The following is a 14,498-nucleotide window of genomic DNA, read 5'->3' on the forward strand; positions in this document are numbered from 1 at the left end:
TTAGCTCTTATTTATTTACAACAGTTATACATTCCTTTCTGGCGCAAAAACACAAAAGGAAAAGCGGCCCAACCATGGCTAACAAAAGAAATTATGGATAGTATTAGATCCAAAGAGGAGTCATATAAAGTTGCCAGAAAAAGTAGCAAGCCTGAGCAAAATTGAGCAAAAAAAACCAAGAGATTGATTAAGAGGGGAAAAATAGAGTATGAGAGTAAACTTGCAAGGAATATAAAAGCGGATTGTAAAAGCTTCTACAAGTATGTAAAAAGAAAAAGATTAGTGAAAACAAATGTAGGCCCCTTATAGTCAGAAACGGGAGAATTTATAATGGGGAACAAGGAAATGGCAGAGCAATTAAACAAATACTTTGGTTCTGTCTTCACGGAAGAGGACACAAATAACTTCCCAGAAATGCTAGGGAACCAAGGGTCTAGTGAGAAGGAGGAATTAAAGGAAATTAGTATTAATAAAAAATAGTGCTGGAGAAATTAATGGAACTGAAAGCCGATAAATCCCCAGGGCCTGATAATCTGCATCCCAGAGTACTAAAAGAGGTAGCCATGGAAATAGTGGATGCATTGGTTGTCATCTTCCAAAATTCTGTAGATTATGGAACAGTTCCTGCAGATTGGAGGGTGGCAAATGTAACCCCACTATTTAAAAAAGGAGAGAGAAAACCGGGAACTACAGATCGGTTAGCCTAACATCAGTAGTAGGGAAAATGCTAGAATCTATTATAAAGGATGTGATAACAGGACACTTAGAAAATATCAATTCCTTCCTCCCCAAATCACAGCCCTCCCCACCCAGAGTGGGTTTTATTCCCTGTAATGGAGTTTCATAGCGGTTTGGTAATCAGAGAAATTATAGTTGTCTATATTGTCCATCTGTCTTTTAAGATGTGTAAATTGTCACCTGTAGACCAAAGAGATCGCAGGGAGTTCTATTATCCGCTATCTATGTTCCTGCAGACTGCCTGTTGCCCACATTCCATTTTGACTTTAATATTTTTTTCAAATAAACAACAATTTGCATTTATCTAGCGCCTTTAATTTAGAAAAATGTCCCAAGGTGCTTCACAGAGCTGTAAGGAAAACGTGGACGCCGAATCAAAGAAGGATTAGGATGGGTGACCCAATGCTTGGCCAAAGAGGTCGATGTTAAGGATGGTCTTAAAGGAGGGGGGCCAGGGGGTTTAGGGAGTGAATTCCAGGTGTGGGCTCTTGGGGGGGGGGGGGGATGAAAGCACGGTGGGCAATGGTGGGGTGAAGGGAGGGGGACGGACAAGAGGTCAGAGCTAGTGAAATGAAGAGTTGGTTAGAAGGATTGTAACACTGGAGAAAGTTACAAGATAGAGGTGGTTAAGGCCGTGGAGGGATTAAACACAAGAATGAAACTTTGAGGGGTTGCTAGCTGTTTAACTTGGATGATTGCATCGAACTTTCCTCTGAATGATATATGTTATCGCACAAGATTAGTAACACAGAGGGGACCATTCAGCCCTTGAGTCTGTTCCACCATTCAGTTAGATCATGGTGGAGCTCAAATCCATTGAACCGCCTTGTCTCCATATCCCTTGATGCTCTCACAGTACGGTACTTACAGTTCAGAGCTAATCATCCACTGTATTCATGGTCACTACCAAAGCAAGCTCTGCTTTCACCCTCACTGGAAACACCCTGCTGTAACCAGCAGTGCTGAGCAGTGCTGGGATGCAGGTTGGTGGGAACAAGGACTGACACACAGAGACACTGTGGAGGAAGCAGAGAAATGACAGCAAAACTGTAACAAAAAATGTGACAAGTTAATAATAGGATTCCAAAGAATAAAGTTAAAATGTAAGAGAACTGGCAGTTGCTAGACAGAATGTTTTACCAATGGTTCTGGATAGGCGAAGGGAAACCTTGGCTAGAATATGAGCAGAAGTAACAGCCCCAGTGTGAACGTGTACCTTGTGATCTAACCTTTGTTGCTGATCGCAGGGAGAGATTTAAATGCTGTAAATGTTTAAACCTGTTAGTCTCAAGTCACCTCAGTCATGACCAATTAGACCAGATTTATGTCAAATCTTGTGCCTAAATCCCCTAATCCCCACCGTTCCTGCCATCGATCCGCACACACGCTAATTGAGATGCACAGAGCGGCTGCCAGAGGTTCCAGTCCCGAGCTCAGTCTCAGTGTGTTTGGTCGCATTGCCGACGGACAGTCAATCAGACATGGTCTGCTGAGCGGGATAATATCATTTCAGAGGCACAAGATGAAGTCTGACTGGATGCCTCAATAAGACACTCGCTGCCTGGGCGCTGCTGAATCCTGCCAATCAGCAGTGGGCGGGAACTGACTAACTTCCTTTGCCAATATCACAAATCATTAACAAGCTTTATCAACATCGCCACACAGTGAGATAAAACCACCAGAAAGGCCAATGGCATTTTTTGTTTTTATAAATAGTGGCGTAGAGTAAAGAGGTCATGATGAATCTGTGCAAAGCATTGGTTCAGGCCACAGTTCAAGACTTGTTTTTATTCGTTCACGGGAGGTGGGCGTCACTGGCTAGGCCAGCATTGATTGTCCACCTCTAATTACCCTTGAGAAGGAACCGCTGAGCCTCCTCATACAACGGTCAAGCACATTGCTGAGAGTCTGGAGTCACCAGGTAAGGACGGCAGGTTTTCTCCCCGAAAGAACATTAGTGAGTCAGATGGGTTTCTACCACAATCTGGTAGTTTCATGGTCACCATTACTGACACTAGCTTTTTATTTAAATTCCCCAGCTGCCTTGGTGGGATTTGAACTCAAGTCTCCAGGTCATCAGTACAGGCCTCTGTCTAACCATGTCTAAAATCGGGAACCAAAACTGCAGACAATGCTTAGTTTTGGATTACAAAGAGCATGATGGGCTGAATGGCCTCCTTCTGTGCTGTAAACCTTTGTGGCTCAGTAAGGAAACAAATAAAACCCAGCCTAAAACATGCACAAACAATCCCTGCTGTAACTTATGGAGATCAACCCCTTCATTTCATTTTCAATTATTTTCTTTCCTGTTCCCGAGTTCTGTGGGGCCAATAGCAAGGCACACGCAGCCCCTCGCCACCACCACCAATGTCTCACCGTGTCATGGAGCCATGCATTGGTCTCTGGATCACCTGTGTCACCACCTCACCTAAACTGTGTCTAGAATCATTTAAAAGGAAAACAGGTGCCGGGCACTGAATCCTGCCCAGGTCACTGTTTTGCTGAACTGTAGTGATACCGTACAAATCACCTCCAACTCATTCCGACCTTCGAATTGCTCCCAGCTCTGTATCATTCTCTGTGCTAAACATCTGCAGCTCTCGATCAGATTCTAGCCTTGCAATCAGTCTCAGGTAACCATTATTCATGATACAAAGCATCGGAACCTCTTGCTTTCATTACCAGCTTGTAACTCATTCTCAGCTAGCTATTACCATCCATCCATTCACCACTTTTATCAATAGTTAATGTAGGTTGCAGATTGCAGAGTGAGCGCCCCTGCACTATTCAAATCATGTATGACAGCAAAGAACATACACAATACATTAAAAGTGATTTTAATTGCAAACACAATTTAAATCACATTGTTTTCCTCTTTTTCAGGTCTTTGATGGAATTCAATTTGAAACTAATGGGAGGTAATTACAGTGTATTGGAACCTGTTTATTGGATGTACTTATAGTATCTGGTAGATCAAATTATATGATATTTACCATTGTGAGTCTGTGCTGGAAGAGAGTTTTCAGGCTAAGACAGGTTTGAAATTGTAGTTTGTATATCTACTGTGCAAATTTCACCCTGTTTAAATGGTCTGCAATAAATCATTTTTTGCATGATATTTCTCTATGATGCCACGATAAAATATCACTCCATGGGAACAGATAACGTAGAGAGGCGGATTCACCAATGCACGACCTGTCTCTCGCTGCCATCTGGATAATGTGCAGGTGACGCCAGAGATCCTTTCAGGAAGATTCCCTACACTGGGATTGTAAACATGGTTCTTGTACAACGGGTTTGAAATACCGATGAGGAAATCGTTATGAATGTGTCTACAATGTTGTTCCGAGCAGTGGCTGGAGCCATTCCTCCCTTGAGCCGTTGTGTCAGTGTAAGGCACCATCTGCTGTTACCCGGTGTTTCCTTTCAGACTGGTTCAGATTGGCATCAGTCTGGGGAGCAAGGATAGAAATGAGCTTATCGCCTGTGGCAACAGAGCACAGACAAGAGTTTGGTACAAACACTCGGCCTTTATATAAGAACAGCGCCGATCAGAATAGCTACTCTGACTGGGAGTCCTACATGACATCGAAGGACATAGAAGCAGGAGAATATTGCTTAGAAATTGGGGAGGGACCTTGCTTGCAACAGCCAGGTCAGTACAAGAACAAATATAGCTTAAATCACCCAGTTACTTTCTCTGTTACTCTGCTGGTCTGAATAAACAGGAAATGAACATCAGCCAATACCTGTAGGAGAAAACAGCCCAATGTTCTGATTGGGACCCCATGTTCTGGGATAGGAATTTTTAAGTATTTAGTATATCTTCTCCCTTCTGCTGAATAATATACCACAGGTAAATATTCTACATGCACAGGAAGAATTAGTTACACATGGGCTATTTAATCAGTTATATTGTTACATGGAATAAAAGAACTCTAATTAACTTGCTGTGTTTAAAATGGCTCCCACATTTATCTACAGGACAGCAGTGATTGTTCTTCAAATGTGAAGCACTTTGCGAATCCTTGAGTGATGCAGTAAGGCAATTGTTAGAATTTTACTTATTTTAACTTTCTAACATTCTGACTGAAACTATCTACATTCTAACAATTGCCTTACTGCATCACTCAAGGATTCGCAAAGTGCTTCACATTTGAAGAACAATTACTGCTGTTCTGTAGATAAATGTGGGAGCCATTTTAAACACGGCAAGATCCCACAAAGAACAATGTGATGAATAACCCCGTAATCCATTTTTGGTGGTGGTGATTGTGGAAGGAACGTTGACAAGGATACCGGGAGAACTCTGTTTTTCTTCAGATAGTCGATCTGAATAGGCTGCTGGAACCAGTAAAGGAAGGCACCTCCAGCAGTGTCGCACTCTCTCAGTACTGCACTGGCATCTTGGACCTTAATTCCCAGCATAGGCTTAAACCAATAACCTTCCAATTCAGAGAGCTACCAGCTGAGCAAGGCTGACACAATATCTATTGTAGAAACATTACCCCACCGAAATAAAAACCAAACATGACTGACCATGACACTTATCAATATTACCCAAATTACAGCCCATAGCATAACAGGAGTACACAGCCTGCTGTATTTTTAGAAATTATTCAGGAATACATAAGAACATAAGAATTAGGAGCAGGAGTCGGCCATTTGGCCCCTCGAGCCTGCCCTGCCATTCAATAACATCATGGCTGATCTGATCTTGGCCTCCACTCCACTTTTCTGCCTGATCCCCATAGGCTTGACTCACCTGTAGTTCAAAAATCTGTCCATCTTAGCCTTGAATATATTCACTGACCCGCCTCCACAGCTCTCTGGGGTAGAGAATTCCAAAGATTCACGACCCTCTGAGAGAAGAAATTCCTCCTCATCTCCGTCTTAAATGGGTGACCCCTTATCCTGAAACTATGCCCCCTCGTTCTAGATTCCCCCATGAGGGGAAACATCCTCTCAGCATCTACCCCTCAGAATCTTACATGTTTCAATGAGATCACCTCTCATTCTTCTAAACTCCAATGAGTATCGGCCCAACCTGCTCAACCTTTCTTCATAAGACCCCTTTATCCCAGGAATCAACCTCGTGAACCTTCTCTGAACTTTTTTTTTCAAAAATATATACTTTATTCATAAAAATCTTTGTTCACGTACATGACAATACAGTCCACATCTGGTACAATACAAATTAACTTCAGTACATGGCACTCAATTTACAAATTACAATACATTTATCATTACATATATCAAAGCTTGTTGCAATATATTACAATGCGCTTCACAAATCATATTACAGATGAAAGCAGTACATGGTACTCTGTTTTACACAAACAGGTGCATTTTCATTACATATTTTATAAGTCATGCAGCCCGAGGGGGCCAAGATACATTCCAACACTTGTCAAAAAGCATTACACTACAATCCACCAATCATCATGTTACATATGACATAGTACAGATGAAAGCGGTACATGGTACTGTTTTACACAAACAGGCACATTTTCATTGTGCCATTTCTGCGTCATATGGCCCGAGGGTTTTTTTTATACTGGTTTCAGCCCCTCGGTGTACACTAGCGGGAGGGCCTTAAACTGTGGCCCTTCCCCATCGTGCCTTTGCGGCGGCGGCACCAACCTTTAGTGCGTCCCTCAGCACGTACTCCTGGAACTTTCTCTGAACTGCCTCCAATGCAAGTATATCCCTCCTTAAATAAGGAGACCAAAACTGTATGCAGTACTCCAGGTGTGGTCTCGCCAATACCCTGTACAGTTGTAGCAAGACTTCCCTACTTTTATACTCCAACCCCTTTGCAATAAAGGCCAACATTCCATTTGCCTTCCTAATTACTTGCTGTACCTGCATGCTAACTTTTTGTGTTTCATGTACGAGGACCCCAGATCTGCAGCATTCTGTCATCTCTCTCCAGTTAAATAATATTTTGCTTTTCTATTCTAATCAGTGAAGAGGCCATGCTTCTGATATTTGACGTGGTTCGGTTTAGCTCGGTTTGATTTCACGGCCTCTGTCTAAGCACGCTGGAGCTGAGGCAGGCACTTTGTGCATGTAACAAACACCTAAAGTCTCAAAAGTGAGCAGCTGTACATTGAAGAACATTCTGGCAGTGTTCAGTGCAATGTAGATATCAGCTTGAAAGACAGCTCTCTGGGTGTAAAGAATTAGCTCAGAAGGTTTAAGTTTGTTCCCAATAACAACAACAACTACTTGTATTTATATAGTGTCTTTAACGCAGTAAAATGTCCCAAGGCGCTGCACAGGAGCGTTATCAAACAAAATTTGATACCGAGCCACATAAGGAGATATTGCGACAGGTGACCAAAAGCTTGGTCAAAGAGGTAGGTTTTAAGGAGCGTCTTAAAGGAGGAGAGAGGTAGAGAGGCGGAGAGGTTTAGGGAGGGAATTCCAGAGCTCAGGGCCCAGGCAACAGAAGGCACGGCCGCCAATGGCGGAGCGATTATAATCAGGGATGCTCAAGAGTGCAGAATTTTAGGAGCGCAGAGATCTCGGAGGTTTGTGGGGCTGGAGGAGATTACAGAGATAGGGAGGGGCGAGGCCATGGAGGGATTTGAAAGCAAGGATGAGAATTTTAAAATCAAGGCATTGCTTAACCGGGAGCCAATGTAGGTCAGCGAGCACTGGGGTGTTGGGTGAACGGGACTTGGTGCGAGTCAGGACATGGAGAGCAGCGTTGTGGATGACCTCAAGCTTATGGAGGGTTGAAGATGGGAGACCAGCCAGGAGTGCGTTGGAATAGTCAAGTTTAGAGATAACAAAGGCATGGATGAGGGTTTCAGCAGCAGATGAGCTGAGGCAGGGGCGGAATCGGGCGATGTTACGGAGGTGGAAATAGGCGGTCTTTGTGATGGAGTGGATATGTGGCCAGAAGCTCATTTTGTGTTCAAATACGACACCCAGGTTGTGAACAGTGTGGTTCAGCCTCGATAGCTGCCACGGAGAGGGAGGGAGTCGGTGGCTAGGGAACAGAGTTTGTGGCAGGGCCCGAAGACAATGGCTTCAGTCTTCCCAATATTTAGTTGGAGGAAATTTCTGCTCATCCAGAACTGGATGTCGGACAAGCAGCCTGACAATTTAGAGACAGTGGCGGGGTCGAGAGAAGTGGTGGTGAGGTAGAGCTGGGTGTCGTCAGCGTACATGTGGAAACTGATGCTGTGTTTTCGGAGGATGTCACCAAGGGGCAACATGTAGATGAGAAATAGGAGGGGGCTAAGGATAGATCCTTGGGGGACACCAGAGGTAACGATGCGGAAGCGGGAGGAGAAGCCGTTGCAGGTGATTCTCTGGCTACAATTAGATAGATAAGAATGGAACCAGGCGAGTGCACTCCCACCCAGCTGAACAATGCTGGAGAGGCGTTGGAGGAGGATGCAGTGGTCACCGTGTCAAAAGTTGCAGACAGGTCAAGAAGGATGAGGAGGGATAGTTTACCTTTGTCACAGTCACAAAGGATGTCATTTGTGACTTTGATAAGAGCCGTTTCGGTACTGTGGAAGGGGTGGAAACCTGATTGGAGGGATTCAAACATGGAGTTGTGGGAAAGATGGGCACGGATTTGGGAGGCGACAAAAAGTTCAAGGATGTCGGAGAGGAGAGGGAGGTTGGAGATGGGACGGTAGTTTGCAAGGATGGCAGGTTGGTTGTTTGAGAGGGGAGATGACGGCAGATTTCAAGGAGGGGGACAGTACCTGAGGACAGAGAACCATTAACAATATCCACAAATAACCTCCAATATTGTGTGGTGTCCCATTCTGCACCTCAGCTGATAGAAAGGCAAGTGTTTTAGCACAGCTCCCCCTGAATCTTTGCACTTGCTATTCATGCTGTGTTTTACTGTCAGAGCAAAATGCCAGAGGTAGTGAAAATGCCAAATTCCTGAATGATAGCATCACTTGGCTGTAGGAAGCCTCAATCGCTGGCATTCTTTCATTTGGGCACATCACTCCATAATGGCAAAGCAAAATACTGTGGATGCTGGAAATGTGTAATAAAAACAGAAAATGCTGGAAATACTCAGCAGCAATGTTCCCTTTAAGCTGTGTGGCAGCGCGGTGGTCTGGAGCTCCCGCGCAGCCGGTTCACCGGCTTTTGAATGGAAAAACCGCGCATGCACGGAAATTTGAATGGGCCGCGCAGCCAAAAAAAATGAGGGGCAACATTGCTCGGCAGGTCAGGCAGCGTCTGCGGAGAGAGAAACTGAGTTAACGTTTCAGGCCTGTGACCTTTTGTCAGAGCTCCTTAATGCCATTCTAATTCCTCAGAAACAGCTTTGCATTTCTGATGGTTCTTGGTCAGAATGTCATTTGTTCAACACCAAAGGTTTATGCCCTGAAAACTGTGTTTAGATGGTCTTAAGTCTGTTCTCAAATGTCTGTGCAGCTGTGCTGCCCTTTGAAGTATCTCTGAGAGCACAGAGTGCCCTGATATTTGAGACTCTGTGAAACTCATTGTCTCTCCTCTTTACTACTTGTCTCTCTTGCTTTGATTTCCAGCACAGGCACAATGGACCAAATGGCCTCCTTCTATGTTGTATCATTCTATGATTCCAAAATCTCTCCTCTGGCTGTTTGTGCTTTTGGAAGTCTCTCCTCTGAAGGACATCCTGTTATCTGATTGTTTCTATGATATATTTTGTGTATCTTTGAATGTCTCTTCTCCTTGATGATTGTTTCTGTAGATGTGTAGATTTCCCAATCACTGTTGACATGATTCTGAAGGTCTCAGTTCTCTGATGGGTGCTGTAGGCCATTAAAAATTGGTTCAATGGTAGAAATTTCGCCTGTGTTAGAGGCTTGTGGGCTGGAGCTGATGTAGGCTGACAGTGCAGTACTGAGGGAGTGTCGGAGGGGCAGTACTGAGGGAGCTCCGCACTGTCGGAGGGGCAGTACTGAGGGAGCTCCGCAGTGTCGGAGGGGCAGTACTGAGGGAGCGCCGCACTGTCGGAGGGGCAGTACTGAGGGAGCTCCGCACTGTCGGAGGGGCAGTACTGAGGGAGTGTCGGAGGGGCAGTACTGAGGGAGTGCCGCACTGTCGGAGGGGCAGTACTGAGGGAGTGCCGCACTGTCGGAGGGGCAGTACTGAGGGTGCGCTGCACTGTCGGAGGGAGAGCACTGAGGGAGCGCTGCAGTGTCGGCGGGGCAGTACTGAGGGAGCGCTGCACTGTCAGAGGGGCAGTACTGAGGGAGCGCTGCACTGTCGGAGGGGCAGCACTGAGGGAGCACTGCACTGTCGGAGGGGCAGTACTGAGGGAGTTTCTTTCTCTCGTTCTCTCTCTTTGATGCTATCTCCTTCTATGTTTTGTGATTTTTTACAAAGCTGTTTGTTTTCTGAAGGTCTCTGCTCTCTGGTGACTGTCAAAGTTGGTTTCCAAGTGAAGGGAATAATTTTTAAATTGATTTCCTCTTTTAACACCGCGCTGTGTCCTGGTCCTTTAACGTGGTGTCGGCAGTTCTCATTCCTACACCTCATGACTATCTGAGAGGAGAAATATTTCTCCTGGACACGGACAAGTCTTTTAATGAGAAGGAAGATTCTGTTACTGAAATGATCCATCCCGTAGTCTAACAAGAGATAGTGAGGCACACTCCCTGAGGAGAAATGTGTTTGAACAATAACCGGACTAATATTTGAACACAGTCCCTCAGAAATAGGACAACAATCTGTAGCATGACAGAGGCTGGTGCCAACAGCAAATGTTTGGCGTTTGAGAACTGACGGGTTGATCCCATATTATAAAACCAATATCCAAAGGATCAATTGCCAGAATTTTCTGTTGACAGGTCTTATCTGTTCCTCTTTTGTGAACTGAACTCATCCATTAATGGGCTTTAAATTGAACAGATAATTAATAATACCTGGCAAAGATTCAACTGATTTAGGGCATGACCAGGGTATGGTCCATTGAAGCAGAGAGCATGTAAATAAACTGAAGTCATGTGCTTGAGATTGTAAATGTTAAAAAGAGACCCATTCATTAATAAATTGTATTTAAACATACTTTTCAATTTGTAAATTACTTCAAAGATCCACGAAGTAATAACTGAGATTCCAACATCTGAACAGCACCAAACGGTCTCTATTCTGTGACTAATTAACATTAACCGAGACTACTAGGATACAAGGAGGAGGAAGCACAGACTGACTGAAGAATGTGCAAGTCTTGAGTGAGCCAGGCATGCTTTGAGTGGGAATATAATCATGTTACACTGTTGGGCAGAAAACATTCTTATTTTTGTGTCCTAGTTGTGATAAACTTGTATAGAACCATGGTTAGACCACACTTGGAGCACTGTGCACGGTTCTGGTCTCCATATTATAAAAAGGATATAGAGGCACTGGAGAAAGTGTAAAAAAACTGACTAGAATGATACCAAAACTGAGGGGTTATACCTATCAGAAAGATTGAACCAGCTGGGGCTCTTTTCACCTGAAAAGAGAGGCTGAGGGATGACCTGATAGAGGTCTTGAAGATTATGAAAGGGTTTGATAGGGTAGATGTAGAGAAGATGTTTCCACTAGTGGGTGAGACCAGAACTAGGGGCCATAAATATACGATAGTCACTAATAAATCCAATGGGGAATTCAGGAGAAATCTCTTTGCCCAGAAAGTGTTGAGAATGTGAAACTCGCTACCACAGGGAGTGGTCGAGGCAAACAGCAGAGGTGCATTTAAGGGGAAGCTCGATAAACACACGGAGAAAGGAATAGAAGGATATGCTGATAGGGTGAGATGAAGAAGGGTGGGAGGAGGCTCGTGTGGAGCATAAACACCGGCATGGACCAGTTGAGCCGAATGCCCTGTTTCTGTGCTGTAATACTTTGTAATACAGGTAGACTATCCTTTATCCGAAAACCTTGGGACCAGCCGTGTTTCGGTTTTCGGAGAATTTCGGATTTCGGAAGGTGGGTCGGCAGGGGTCCGCGGGGGGGGTCGGCGGAGGGTCATGCGCACGACCCCCCCACGGACCCCAGCCGGCGCCGACCCCCACCGGCCCCGAACCCCCCCCCCCCGCGGACCCCCGCCGGCGCCGGCCCCCCCGCGGACCCCCGCCGACCCCGACCCCCGCCGACTTACGGTCGGGGTCGGCGGGGGTCGGGGCTGGCGGGGGTCCGCGGGGGGTCGTGCGCACGACTTACGCTGACCGAAAAAACCTTCGGTTTTTAGAGGGTTTCGGTTTTCGGAAGTCCGGATAAAGGGTAGTCTACCTGTACTGTGTAAATCTCAGTTGAAATGAATTCAGATCGATACATCATAACTTGTTAACAAGATGAATATTGTAAGTACAGATACTGAGCACAGGTATGGAACAATGTTGAGAACTCAGCACAATATATCCAGGACTGCTACATTGAATTGGCAGTACACTTGATAAGGCCGTGTTCATATTTGGCTAATGAACACTGCTACAATCAGACCCATAGATTAACTACAACTTCCATTAAGTAGACCATTGGAGCCTTCAAACAAGGTTTCTCATTCCTGGATATGTCTGGTAGCTTCCTGCAATCGATCCACAAAGAGTGTCACGTGTGATGGTGGTTTGCTGTAAGCTGTACAACTTTTCTCTGCAATGGGGATAACACATGGAGACACCATTGGACCATTGCATGATGAGCGAGAGGACACCAATGACAGAGGATCGGAAGGAAGTGGGAGGAGTTGCCTGTAGCCAGAACCCTTTGGGAGAAGCTCATTGAAGTGTGCTTCAGCTGAACAATCCCTGCTCCCCTGCATTAACAGTCATGTCCAACATCCCAGCTCCTTCTACCCTACAATCAACAGCATCTGCCCAAATACCAAAGTGAGATTCATGTCATCTCATGCAGGATCAGCAGCCAGTGCAGGAACACCGTCTGCACTCAAAGATTTCAAACAGAATTCTGGCTTACAGAAATACCCACATGCTATTGATCACCCCAGTGTGAGCCCTTCGTGTCTGTCTTAAGTTCTCTCTTTCCTACTCTGGTGCTTCTCCAGTGGCTGCACCATGTCGCTCATTCAAGGGCTCATGAGATGCTCATGGTGGCGACCTCTAGGAGCTTGAGTCTGAGACGACCTGACTGCAACAACTGGGTGTCTACCAAGGCAGTCCGGATGAGCTAAGCGAGCATTGGTTTAGGGGGTGGTGAGGGTCCAGAGATGTGGTCATCATGAGAGAGAGCATCACATTCCATCCGCGTAACACGACTGCCCCCGCTACTGGGCTGAGACTCGGCAATCCCAGGAGAGCAGTGATCTGAGTGAAGCCCCTATCCATTCGCCCTCCCAGCCTGTCCAAAGTGGGAGGGTTGAGGTTTTTTTTAGAGCCTGCTTGTACTCGGTCCTGAGAGATGCTATAACTGGGGTCACAGACTCCAGCAGTGAGGGGTCAGCCGTTGAGGTTGACTGTAAGGTATCGATACTGTGCATGAGAACATCACACAAGTAGATGGTGGACTCCATTGTATTCTCCAATGACTTGTGGAAACTCTCTGGCAGACATTCAGCAGTTGGTGCACAGAATCTGGCTTCCTGAAGTCTCCATCTCTGTGCTCTTCAGTGAAGCTAGGAGCTGATCTGGACCTCTGGTTAGGTCTTTTCTGGGACATCCTTCCCACCCCACCTGCTCCTGCTCACTTGTGCTCAGTAACTCCCCCAGTGGAGTCCCCTCTAACTCACCATCTGGGTGACAAGATGCTGATTGCTGGTGCTCGGCAGGGTAAGAATGAGTGATGGTGCATCCCCGTCAGGGGGAATTCCTCATCAGTCTGTCTGGCACTAGTGACCGAGTTGTCTGATTGACCTGGATAAAGAGGAGAGGGAGAAGGGTTAGGATGTGGTCACGAGGGTAAACACTAGTAGATCAGGGGCAGCGCAAGGTGACACGAGGATGTGTCTGTGTGTGATTGAAAGGGTTAAGGATAAAGAGGGAAGAAAGGGGAAATGCTCACACGCCCTGCTGTGCCAAACCTCCGGGATCACCGCCTGTGATGCTCTTTGTCTGCCAATGATTGCAGTCTCTTCCGTAGGCGGCAGTGTTTGCAGAGTGCTGTGGCCTCCTCCTGTGCAGTGTTTCTCCCTCCTACTGTGTGCCAGCTCAGGAGAGTGAATGAGCAGCCCTGCAGCCCACTATTGTGTGGCAGAGTTCATCTTCTCACTGTGCCAAACAAGCACTTTGCTTCTGACGTGGTGGCAAGAGGGTTAATAGAACTTAACGTTCCTTCCAAATTCAGAGGCACAGATGGATGGACTGAGAACACGCTGAGCAAACAGGGGTGGATATAGCAGCAGGTCAGAGACACCGCAAGAATGTCATCTGTTCACATCTCCGGCGACACTTCCACGCTGCGTTTCTGAACTGCTACCAATAACAGTTTATTCACCACATGCTCTGTTTCTTCATCAGTTCCCTTATGGGAGATAATTCATGTATTATCACTTTGCTTCTTAAATCGCCTAATTATTTTCCGCAACTCCTCATTTATTTTTAAATTCTAACAGTGCGATTTATTTGTATTCTTGTATCGAAGAGGCTCGTGAACAAGGTGCGTGTTTGTATGTGGCCATTTGTAGACTTCGTTTTCTTAATGAAAGGTTTAAACCAAAGGACAGAATGCTCCAGATTTGACAGAGTTCGATATTGGCATTGATGAGCAGCAGATTGGGTTAGGGCAACAATGATTGTGGAATTAAATCAGTGCTTCTCCTGCCTGTTCAGAAGGGCATTAGGTCCCAGGGC

General features: G+C 45.7%; 1 long non-coding RNA gene across 1 annotated transcript in view; it reads left to right on the top strand.

The window, feature by feature from the left end:
• Window positions 1–1,299: 1,299 nt before the first annotated feature.
• Window positions 1,300–14,498, top strand: part of LOC147098707 (uncharacterized) — a 47,724-nt gene continuing 34,525 nt past the window's right edge. Inside the window, exons 1-2 of the long non-coding RNA XR_015074223.1 lie at window positions 1,300–2,659; window positions 3,622–3,656. This is a non-coding gene — a long non-coding RNA (uncharacterized LOC147098707). The remainder of the gene's footprint in view (window positions 2,660–3,621; window positions 3,657–14,498) is intronic.

The sequence above is a fragment of the Somniosus microcephalus genome, chromosome 29, assembly GCF_052327205.1.
Source record: "Somniosus microcephalus isolate GS21.2 chromosome 29, FLI_Smic_1.0, whole genome shotgun sequence".
In the NCBI taxonomy this organism is placed as follows: domain Eukaryota; kingdom Metazoa; phylum Chordata; class Chondrichthyes; order Squaliformes; family Somniosidae; genus Somniosus; species Somniosus microcephalus.